The sequence below is a fragment of the Dendrobates tinctorius genome, unplaced genomic scaffold (genome assembly GCF_039654945.1).
Source record: "Dendrobates tinctorius isolate UK_male_01 unplaced genomic scaffold, ASM3965494v1 ptg000099l, whole genome shotgun sequence".
Classification (NCBI taxonomy): domain Eukaryota; kingdom Metazoa; phylum Chordata; class Amphibia; order Anura; family Dendrobatidae; genus Dendrobates; species Dendrobates tinctorius.
In genome coordinates, this window is record NW_027361767.1 from 8,892,489 (window position 1) to 8,904,735 (window position 12,247).

The 12,247-nt window shown below is 47.8% G+C and overlaps 2 non-coding genes across 2 annotated transcripts; both read left to right on the plus strand.

The window, feature by feature from the left end:
* Positions 1-1,425: 1,425 nt before the first annotated feature.
* On the plus strand, positions 1,426-1,565 carry LOC141099342 (U4 spliceosomal RNA). Its single transcript, XR_012234475.1, has one exon. It is a non-coding gene; the product is annotated as a U4 spliceosomal RNA (small nuclear RNA).
* Positions 1,566-2,776: 1,211 nt separating this feature from the next.
* LOC141099351 (U4 spliceosomal RNA) lies at positions 2,777-2,916 on the plus strand. Its single transcript, XR_012234484.1, has one exon. It is a non-coding gene; the product is annotated as a U4 spliceosomal RNA (small nuclear RNA).
* The last annotated feature ends 9,331 nt before the right edge of the window (positions 2,917-12,247 follow it).

The following is a 12,247-nucleotide window of genomic DNA, read 5'->3' on the forward strand; positions in this document are numbered from 1 at the left end:
CCAGCTCAAGAGTCCATGTGCGGTTGTCACCGTCTACACGCTACTTCTCAGGAAGATAGCGCCCCGCAATGGTCAAATTGTGAGTTGGTCGGTGAGACTTTTGTTCCTCCTCGCTTGCGGCCTAAGATTCTCGCGTGGGCACACGCGTCCAATGCTGACGGCCATCGTGGCTATATGCAGACCACGAAGTCGCTGGCCGGATTGTATTGGTGGCCGCACAGGGCTCGGGACGTTAAAAAGTTTATTCGGGCATGCAACTTATGTGCTCGGGATAGTCTTCCCAGATGGAGAGTGGCGACGGTCGCTGACACACGGCGCCGTTCCCCTGAAACTCCCGCTCCCATCATCTCCCGGGTGTCCCTTTTGAGACCTGGCGATCTTGCCCCCGCTGATACCTTCCGTGTGTCCCGGTTTTCTATGTCACCAACCAGGACATCAGGCTCGCCCTTGGACAAGTCTGGGACCTGTGCCAATGTCGGCTTAATGTCGGGCACAGGCTGGTGGTTCGGAAGGTTCAGGGAGGGAGAGTCCCCTAGGAGGGGAGGTAATGATAGGAGTCAGATTTCGGCCATTACTAGGGAGGAATCTAGACCCTCCCATGCTGCAATCTCCTGCTCTTTGTCTAATGTAAAGGAGATTGCAGAGGAGATTGCTTTACAGCAACTCTCTCCGGAGGCTAAGTCCTTCGTCCCTTCCTCTGAGCATGCTCGTGGGACAATCGGCCATTGGAGCTCAGGAGTCAGGTGCTCAGGTCCTGCTCCAGATTCCATTGGCTCAGCTCAGAGATCTGGAAGGTCCCGTTTGCTATAAAAAGTGTGCTTGGCTGTACCGCCATGTGCTAGTATAGTCATACTTGCTGCTGTGTGTATGTGGATGGATGCATGGACTGGTGAATGACTCATTTGAAGCCCCCTTCCTTGGATATTACGGTTGTGTGAGGGAATGAGTTATAGCCAGTAGTCAGCGCGCCATTGCTCCACTACTGCACCTGCTAGCATGTAACATCGCACTTGCGTTACTGCGGTGTTACCTTGCGGCAAGTCTCACACCGCGCTGCTGTAGCGCAGTTTTCCACGAGAGTTTACGGTAGGTCCTGGCGGAGTGAGTGCCGTTTTTTAACTACTCCGGTGACCATACACCGCGCGTGCATCGCTGAGTTCCTGTGTTCTGAACAGGCTCAGCGTTGTTATATTTTCTATATTGCCTCATTTGCATACGATCTGTGTTACGCCAACAGAGCGAGTTGGTCGCTGTGATTGGTTGGTGAGACGATAGGAAGGGGAAGGCTATAAGAAGCGATGTCGTTAGCATGTGGACACTCCCAGGGTCCTGTCTGCTTCACATCAGTACAGCGTGGACGCAGCTCTCCATGAGCTGTCAGGGGTGTGCTGGCAGTGAGGCCGCGGCTCCTCAGACTTGGTTGTTAGCTTTGCGTAGTGGCAGTATCATAGCCAATGAGGTTTATCCGAGGCGTGATTATTGCTAATTGAAAACTTTTCCCAATACCCCGCCATGATGACTTGAAATATAGTCAGCATGGCAATTTTTGACAGTCTCCCAGGAGACTGAATAGGTGGTAAAAAGCAGATGGAGGTGGAAACCATGTTTGTGTTCTCATGATGTTTTCTATATGTCGTGTTTGTACTCCTTGTATTATGCCCCATAGTGCACTGCGGCTGATCTCCATTCATACTTTGGGCTTTCTCCTGGTTCTCTGTGCTCGCCATGTTTGTACTGCAGTGAGAGGAGACATCCTGTAGTAGAGGCTCGTCAGGGAAAACACTTAGAGATCACACAGGACTCACTGCTGCCACCAAGCGTCAGGAGCATAGAACTACACTGCCTGCAATCAGGCTAAGTTTACACTAAGTATTTTTTTTCATTTTTTTTTTTTATTTCTGCAGACAAACCTGATCTATTGGGAGGAACAAAGCTGCAGAAAAAAAAAAATTATCTTTTCCCTAGTTTTCTGTGATGCGGTTTTGACATTTCTGTCTCTCGTGCACATGTTGATAAAGTTTAGTATTGGAAACAGATTTTGGTTAAAAAAAAAAAGTGGCAAAACATGAGAAATGCTGAAAGAAGTGACGCTGTGTGTGCAAAAATCCTGAAACCGCTGAGGACACGATAAAGCAATGTGTGCAGGAGACGTCTGGCCGCTCGTGGGCTTCGCTGGGACTGGAAAAAGCAGCAAAAAAAGCCCAGTGTGAACTTGGCCTTAAAGATTGAGGCGACATCTCTAGTGAGCGAGGCCGCGGCCGCCTCCACTGCCGGATCGGTCACTGGGGAACTCGCCGTGAGCGGACGGTACAGACCCCACCGATGAAATCTATATGCACGCCCCGCTACAGTCACTGCCAGCTCCACAATAACAAAAGGATAACGTACAACTGAAATATCGAATAATAATATCGAAATATACAATTATTTAACCCTATATAGTGTGAAATGTAAAGAAACAACAACAAATAATAAAATTGCAAATTATTTTTTGGTTTCCGCATCGCAATAAAAAAAACGACTGAAAGTAAAATGTCAGCGCTAACGGCAACGACAGCTCGGCGCGAATAATGACACCGTGCGGCCCACACAGCGACAACATCGGGACAATGGTCTCCGGCCGCCCTGCCTGCTACTGACCCTACACAGGGGAGGGGGGTATTAGCATATCCACTCCCAGAATCCTTTGCTCCCACAACCCCCTGATGACGTCGTCTCCCTGCAATGTAGATAGAGCCCCAGATCCGGAGGCCGCGGCTCCTCATAGATGGGCTCCAGCTTTGCGCAGTGGCAGTATCATAGCCCATGAGGTTTGTCCGAGGCGTGATTATTGCTAGTTGAAAACTTTTCCCAATACCCCGCCATGATGGCTTGTAATATAGTCAGCATGGCAATTTTTGACAGGCTCCCATGAGACTGAATAGGTGGTTAATAGTAGAAGAGAAAGGGTTAATGCAGTTATAGAGAGTATTTGTATGCAGCTGTATTGGAGCCGTATGTTACATGTGTCAGGCTGAGAATTATTTGTGACATTTTACTTCCCTAAGATCAAAAGCAAAGAAATGAGGAGAAAGAGTTACAGGATTACTAACTAGTCAGCGGCTTCCCTGGAGATTACTCTATATGGTCATGTAAGAATGTTCTGTTATTGTATGGATGTGGTATGGTGGTATTACAATCATTACTTGGTGATATTGTGTGCTGATAATATGGCAGTAATCAGTCGCCATTTGGTTTTATGTGGTGATGGTATGGCGGTATTCAGTCACTATTATGTATGGCGGTATTTAGCCTCTCTTTTATGCTATTATGTGGTTATGGCAGTGATGGCAAACCTTTCTGAGACCGAGCGCTCAAACTGCAACCTAAAACCCAATGATTTATGACGAAGTGCCAGCACGTGCCAAATGCCCCATCATGATCCCCTTCATGAAGAAATGTAGAATCAAAATCATAGAATCGTAGAGTAGGAAGGGACCTCCTGGGCCATCTGGTCCAACCCCCTGCTCAAAGCAGGATTTGCTAAATCATCCCAGACAGATGTCTGTCCAGCCTCTGTTTGAAGACTTCCATTGAAGGAGAACTCACCACCTCTCGTGGCAGCCTGTTCCACTCATTGATCACTCTGTCAAAATTTTTTTTCTAATATCTAATATGTGTCTCCTCCCATTCAGTTTCATCCCATTGCTTCTAGTCTTTCCTTGTGCAAATGAGAATAAAGTTGATCCTTCTACAATGTGACAGCCCTTTAGATATTTGTAGACAGCTATTAAGTCTCCTCTCAGTCTTCTCTTTTGCAAACTAAACATTCCCAAATCCTGCAACCTTTCCTCATAAGACAAGGTTTACAGACCGGTTACCATTCTGGTCGCTCTTTTCTGAACTTGCTCCAGTTTGTTGATGTCTTTTTTAAAATGTGGTGCCCAAAACTGGACACAATATTCCAGATGAGGTCTGACCAAAGAGGAGTAGAGGGAAATAATGACTTCATGTGATCTAGACTGTATGCTTCTGTTTATACATCCTAGAATTGCATTTGCCTTTTTTGCTACTGCATCATACTGTTGACGCATATTCAGTCTGTGATCTATTAGTATACCCGACTTTTTCACATGTGCTGTTGCTTAGCCCTATTCCTCCCATTCTGTATATGCTTTTTTCATTTTTATTGCCCAGATGAAGTACTTTGCATTTTTCCCTGTTAAAAACCATTCTGTTAGTTGCTGCCCTCTGCTCCAGTTTATTTATATCTTTTTGAATCCTCTCTCTCTTCTCTAGTATTAGCTATCCCTCCTAGCTTTGTGTCATCAGCAAATTTAATAAGTTTACCCTCAATTCCTTCATCTAAATCGTTGATAAAGATGTTGAACAATACAGAGCCCAGGACAGAGCCCTGTGGTACCACACCTGAGACATTCTTCCAACTGGATGTGCAGCCATTTACGACCACTCTTTGGGTCCGATCACTAAGCCAGTTATGAATGTCCCTGTATAGCATCCTCCCCCACACCGATTCATTATTAGTACCTGTATAGCATCCTCCCCCACTCGCAAATCATTATCAGTCCCTGTATAGCATCCTCCCCCTCCCTGAATTCATTATTATTCCCTGTATAGCATCCTCCTTCCCCCAATTCACTATTAGTCCCTGTATAGCATCCTCCTTCCCCCAATTCATTATTAGTCCCTGTACAGCATCCCCCTACCCCCAATTCATTATTAGTCCCTGTATAGTATCCTCCCTCACCCCCAATTCATTATTATCTCCTGTATAGCATCCTCCCCCACCCCAAATTCATTATTAGTCCCTGTATAGCATCCTCTCCCACCCCCAATTCATTATTAGTCCCTGTATAGCATCCTCCTCCACCTCCAATTCATTATTAGTCCCTGTATAGCATCCTCCCCACCCCCAATTAATTATTAGTCCCTGTATAGCATCCTCCTCCACCTCCAATTCATTATTAGTCCCTGTATAGCATCCTCCCCACCCCCAATTCATTATTAGTCCCTGTATAGCATCCTCCCCTCCCCCAATTCATTATTAGTCCCTGCAAAACATCCTCCCCACCCCCAATTCATTATTAGTCTCTGTATAGCATCCTCCTCCAGCCCAATTCATTATTAGTCCCTGTATAGCATCCTCTCCCACCCCCAATTCATTATAAGTCCCTGTATAGCATCCTCCCCACCCCCAATTCATTATTAGTCCCTGTATAGCATCCTCCCCACCCCCAATTCATTATTAGTCCCTGTATAGCATCCTCCCCCACCCCCAATTCATTATTAGTCCCTGTATAGCATCCTCCACCACCCCAATTCATTATTATTCCCTGTATAGCATCCTCCCCCACCCCCAATTCATTATTAGTCCCTGTATAGCATCCCCCTACCCCCAATTCATTATTAGTCCCTGTATGGTATCCTCGCCCAACCCCCAATTCATTATTAGCTCCTGTATAGCATCCTTCCCCACCCCAAATTCATTATTAGTCCCTGTATAGCATCCTCTCCCACCCCCAATTCATTATTAGTCCCTGTATAGCATCCTCCCCCACCCCCAATTCATTATTAGTCCCTGTATAGCATCCTCCCCCACCCCCAATTAATTACCAGTCCCTGTATAGCATCCTCCCCCACCCCCAATTCATTATTAGTCCCTGTATAGCATCCTCCCCCACCCCAATTCATTATTAGTCCCTGTATAGCATCCTCCCCCACCCCAATTCATTATTAGTCCCTGTATTGCATCCTCCCCCACCCCCAATTCATTATTAGTCCCTGTATAGCATCCTCCCCCACCCCCAATTCATTATTAGTCCCTGTATAGCATCCCCCTACCCCCAATTCATTATTAGTCCCTGTATAGTATCCTCCCCCACCCCCAATTCATTATTAGCTCCTGTATAGCATCCTCCCCCACCCCAAATTCATTATTAGTCCCTGTATAGCATCCTCTCCCACCCCCAATTCATTATTAGTCCCTGTATAGCATCCTCCTCCACCTCCAATTCATTATTAGTCCCTGTATAGCATCCTCCCCACCCCCAATTAATTATTAGTCCCTGTATAGCATCCTCCTCCACCTCCAATTCATTATTAGTCCCTGTATAGCATCCTCCCCACCCCCAATTCATTATTAGTTCCTGTATAGCATCCTCCCCTCCCCCAATTCATTATTAGTCCCTGCATAACATCCTCCCCACCCCCAATTCATTATTAGTCTCTGTATAGCATCCTCCTCCAGCCCAATTCATTATTAGTCCCTGTATAGCATCCTCTCCCACCCCCAATTCATTATTAGTCCCTGTATAGCATCCTCCCCACCCCCAATTCATTATTAGTCCCTGTATAGCATCCTCCCCACCCCCAATTCATTATTAGTCCCTGTATAGCATCCTCCCCCACCCCCAATTCATTATTAGTCCCTGTATAGCATCCTCCCCCACCCCAATTCATTATTAGTCCCTGTATAGCATCCTCTCCCACCCCCAATTCATTATTAGTCCCTGTATAGCATCCCCCCTACCCCCAATTCATTATTAGTCCCTGTATAGTATCCTCCCCCACCCCCAATTCATTATTAGCTCCTGTATAGCATCCTTCCCCACCCCAAATTCATTATTAGTACCTGTATAGCATCCTCTCCCACCCCCAATTCATTATTAGTCCCTGTATAGCATCCTCCCCCACCCCCAATTCATTATTAGTCCCTGTATAGCATCCTCCCCCACCCCCAATTAATTATCAGTCCCTGTATAGCATCCTCCCCCACCCCCAATTCATTATTAGTCCCTGTATAGCATCCTCCCCACCCCCAATTCATTATTAGTCCCTGTATTGCATCCTCCCCCACCTCCAATTCATTATTAGTCCCTGTATAGCATCCTCCCCCACCCCCAATTCATTATTAGTCCCTGTATGGCATCGCCCTACCCCCAATTCATTATTAGTCCCTGTATAGTATCCTCCCCCACCCCCAATTCATTATTAGCTCCTGTATAGCATCCTCTCCCACCCCAAATTCATTATTAGTCCCTGTATAGCATCCTCTCCCACCCCCAATTTATTATTAGTCCCTGTATAGCATCCTCCCCCACCCCCAATTCATTATTAGTCCCTGTATAGCAATCTCCCCCACCCCCAATTCATTATCAGTCCCTGTATAGCATCCTCCCCCACCACCAATTCATTATTAGTCCCTGTATAGCATCCTCCCCCACCCCAATTCGTTATTAGTCCCTGTATAGTATCCTCCCCCAATTCATTATTACTCCCTGTATAGCATCCTCCCCCACCCCCAATTCATTATTATTCCCTGTATAGCATCCTCCCCCACCCCCAATTCATTATTAGTCCCTGTATAGCATCCTCCCCCACCCCAATTCATTATTAGTCTCTGTATAGCATCCTCCCCCACCCCCAATTCATTATTAGTCCCTGTATAGCATCCTCCCCCACCCCCAATTCATTATTAGTCCCTGTATAGCATCCTCCCCCACCCCCAATTCATTATTAGTCCCTGTATAGCATCCTCCCCCACCCCCAATTCATTATTAGTCCCTGTATAGCATCCTCCCCCACCCCAATTCATTATTAGTCTCTGTGTAGCATCCTCCCCCACCCCCAATTAATTATTAGTCTCTGTATAGTATCCTCCCCCACCCCCAATTCATTATTAGTCCCTGTATAGCATCCTCCCCCACCCCAATTCATTATTAGTCCCTGTATAGTATCCTCCCCCACCCCCAATTCATTATTAGTCCCTGTATAGCATCCTCCCCCACCCCAATTCATTATTAGCCCCTGTATAGCATCCTCTCCCACCTCCAATTCGTTATTAGTCCCTGTAAAGCATCCTCCTCCACCCCAATTCATTATTAGTCCCTGTATAGCATCCTCCCCACCCCCAATTCATTATTAGCCCCTGTATAGCATCCTCCCCCACCCCCAATTCATTATTAATCCCTGTATAGCATCCTCCCCCACCCCAATTCATTATTAGTCCCTTTATAGCATCCTGCCCCACCCCCAATTCATTATTAATCCCTGTATAGCATCCTCCCCATCCCCAATTCATTATTAGTCCCTGTATAGCATCCTCTCCCACCCCCAATTCGTTATTAGTCCCTGTATAGCATCCTCCTCCACCCCCAATTCTTTCTTAGTCCCTGTATAGCATCCTCCCCACCCCCAATTCATTATTAGTCCCTGTATAGCATCCTCCCCCACCCCCAATTCATTATTAGTCCCTGTATAGCATCCTCCCCCACCCCAATTCATTATTAGTCCCTGTATAGCATCCTCCCCCACCCCCAATTCATTATTAGTCCCTGTATAGCATCCTCCCCCACCCCAATTCATTATTAGTATCTGTGTAGCATCCTCCCCCACCCCCAATTAATTATTAGTCCCTGTATAGTATCCTCCCCCACCCCCAATTCATTATTAGTCCCTGTATAGCATCCTCCCCCACCCCCAATTCATTATTAGTCCCTGTATAGCATTCTCCGCCACCCCCAATTCATTATTAGTCCCTGTATAGCATCCTCTCCCACCTCCAATTCGTTATTAGTCCCTGTATAGCATCCCCCCACCCCAATTCATTATTAGTCTCTTTATAGCATCCTCCTCCACCCCCAATTCATTATTAGTCCCTGTATAGCATCCTCCCCACCCCCAATTAATTATTAGTCCCTGTATAGCATCCTCCCCCACCCCCAATTTATTATTAGTCCCTGTATAGCATCCTCTCCCACCTCCAATTCGTTACTAGTCACTGTATAGCATCCTCCTCCACCCCCAATTCATTATTAGTCCCTGTATAGCATCCTCCCCACCCCCAATTCATTATCCCTGTATAGCATCCTCCCCCACCCCCAATTCGTTATTAGTCCATGTATAGCATCCTCCCCCTCCCCCAATTCATTAATAGTCCCTGTATAGCATCCTCCCCCACCCCCAATTCATGATTAGTCCCTGTATAGCATCCTCCCCCACCCCCAATTCATTATTAGTCCCTGTATAGCATCCTCCCCCACCCCCAATTCATTAATAGTCCCTGTATAGCATTATCCCCCACCCCCAATTCATTATTAGTCCCTGTATGGCATCCTCCCCCACCCCAATTCATTATTAGTCCCTGTATAGCATCCTCCCCCACCCCAATTCATTATTAGTCCCTGTATAGCATCCTCCCCCACCCCCAATTCATTATTAGTGTTAGTTGTCAGATTTCGGCCATTACTAGGCTGTAATCTAGACCCTCACATGCTGCAGTCTCCTGTTCTTTGCTTGCTGTGTGTGACAACGATCAGCGAGCGGCCCCCCTGCCGGTATCGCTGATCACTTCAAGAACCCTCTGGACCCATTTTTCGTCGCTGGTCTCCCGCTGGCCAGCACTCATCGCTGCGTGTGACAGGCGGGAGACCAGCGATCAGCTGTAAAAAAATAATACAAAAAATAAAAAATATTGTTATTCTCACCTTCCGACGTCCTGCGCAGCATTCCCACCTCTCTCCACACTCCCGGTCCCAGTGATCCTTTGCACGATTGACTGCGAGACCGTGACATCTCGTGGTCATTCTCGCAAAGGATTACTGGGACCGGGAGCGTGGAGAGAGGCGGGAATGCTGCGCGGGACGGCGGAAGGTGAGAATAACAATATTTTTTATTTTAATTCTATTTTTTTACATGAATCAATGGCATCGCTGTGCTGATCGCTGGTGAAGCTGTCTGTTTGACAGCTCAGCAGCGATCACATAGCGACTTACCAGCGATCCTGACACGTTGATATCGTTGCCGGGATCGCTGGTAAGTCGCTATGTGTGACTCCAGCTTAAGTCCTTCGTCCCTTCTTCTGAGCATGCTCATGGGACAATCGGCCATTGGAGCTCAGGAGTCAGGTGCTCAGGTCCTGCTCCAGATTCCATTGGTTCTGCTCAGGGCTCTGGAGAGTTCCGGAAGGTCCCGTTTGCTATAAAAAGTGTGCATGGCTGTTCTGCCATGTGCTAGTATAGTCGTACTTGCTGCTGTGTGTATGTGGATGGATGCATGGACTGGTGAATGACTCATTTGAAGCCCCTTCCTTGGATATTACGGTTGTGTAAGGGAATGAGTTATAGCCAGTAGTCAGCGCCAGCGCACCATTGCTCCACTATTGCACCTGCTAACTTCGCGCTTGCGTTACTGCGGTGTTACCTTGCGGCAAGTCTTACGCCGCGCTGCTGTTGCAGCTATTGTTTGCGTCTGCAGTTGCAGCGCAGTTTTCCACGAGAGTTTACGGTAGGTCCTGGCAGAGTGAGTGCTGTTTTTTAACTACTCCGGTGACCATTCACCGCTCGTGCACCGCTGAGTTCCTGTGTTCTGAACATGCTCAGCGTTGTTATATTTTCTTTATTGGCTCTGTGTGTTTAACAGAGATTCCTTTGTGCACCTGGGTGCTATCCAAACCCCGTGCACATTACCGCCAGATTGCTCTGCGTCACTTAGCTGCGGTTTCTCCATCCTCCGCACGGTGGACCCCGAGTGGCGAAGGCACTTTATTCATATTTTTTATTTAGTGTCTTCCGCCACTCCTAGCATTATACTAGCGCCAGTGTTATGATTGAGTCACCGTAGGAGGCAAAAATAGAAATGCTAGCTAAGTCCATAAAACCAGATAAGTTGGCAGCTATCGGATTGCAGACCCCTGAACCTATCAACACAACTAGCAGTAGCCGTGGGGGGCTCCTACGATGCCCTAGGCCCCTCGATCACAGCCAGAGGACTACATAGCCTAAAGACAGAAAGGGAAATCTAAACAGCCCCAGAGCAGACTCCAAAGTAAAAGGCAGCCCCCCACATATAATGACGGTGAAGCAAGAAGAAAGAACAAAACACAGACAGAAAGATAGACTGAGCAAAGATGGGGCCCACACTAGCTTAGATAGGAAAGGACAGGAAGGCTGCTGTCTGCAATCTGTGAAAAACCCTATGAAAATAAGAGCCAACAAACTGACAGTAAAAAAGGCCCTGAAGACGCTAGGCTTCAAAAAAGCTATGTCAGTACTCAGGAATATTCTGAAGACAGAGCAACAGGCAAAAGGAGATTCAACTAACCCCAGCAGGGAATGGCAGAATCCAGAAAAGCAAGGAAAACAAAACACTAATGCAAAAAGGCAAAGCAGAAATCTTAGCTTTAGATGAGCAGGAATCAGACTGGTTTCCTAGAAGTCCACAGAGAAATCACCCGCAGGCCAGAAGGGCGTCGGCAGCCTTATATCCAGTCATTAACTCCACTCAGCCAGTCATCATCATCAGCCCCAGGTGTCTGACAATCAGGCTCACTACCTTTCTTCACCAGAAGAGGGAGTTCCTCGGGCCTCAGTAGTGAAGGGGAAAATGAACTCACAACACGCCAGGGTCTGACTAGTGATGGCAGAACAGCAGCAACTCCTACAGTGTGTGCGGCAGCTCGAGGGTCGCTTGGCTACTCTTGAGAGGGCTCTCGCAGCTTCGCAGGCCACTGATGCTGCTGTACAGGCACTCACAGATGCGGTAGGGTGTATGTCCATGTCCACCCTTGCGCCGACAGTTACCCGCCTCCCGTTGCCTGATAAATATTCTGGTGATGGCGCCTCCTGCAGGGGTTTCATCAGCCAGTGCTCAATCCACCTGGAGCTGCTGGCTGCGCAATTCCCTACAGAGCGGGCCAAGGTGGCCTTTATTATTTCCCTACTGTCGGGCAAGGTGCTGGAATGGGCTTCGCCTTTATGGGAGCGTGGTGATCCTGATATTCGGACCGCTGCCCACTTGCTAACAGCCATCAAGCAAGTTTTTCTCGGTCCACGGGTCACACACGACACCTCTCTACAGTTGCTTGCCTTGATCCCTCTCGGTTAGCCAGTATGCCGTCCGTTTTCGGACACTGGTGTCCGAGCTGGAGTGGTCCGACAAGGCACTGATTCTGGTTTCTTGGAGAGGTTTAGCGGAGCACGTCAAGGATGCTCTCTCTTCTAGAGAGATCCCTACCACTCTGGAGGAGTTAATATCCATCTCCTCCCGTATTGACCTCCGTTTTTCAGAGTGCGGTATGGAGCGTGCTCACTCCAAACGGAGAGGTACTGCGGCTCCCAACTTTTTTGAGCCTCTGGAGCTGCCCGAGCCAGAGGTTCTACCCCCAGAGCTCATGGAGGTGTCTCACGCCAATTTTGAGAGACGTCCAGCTCAAGAGTCCATGTGCGGTTGTCACCGTCTACACGCTACT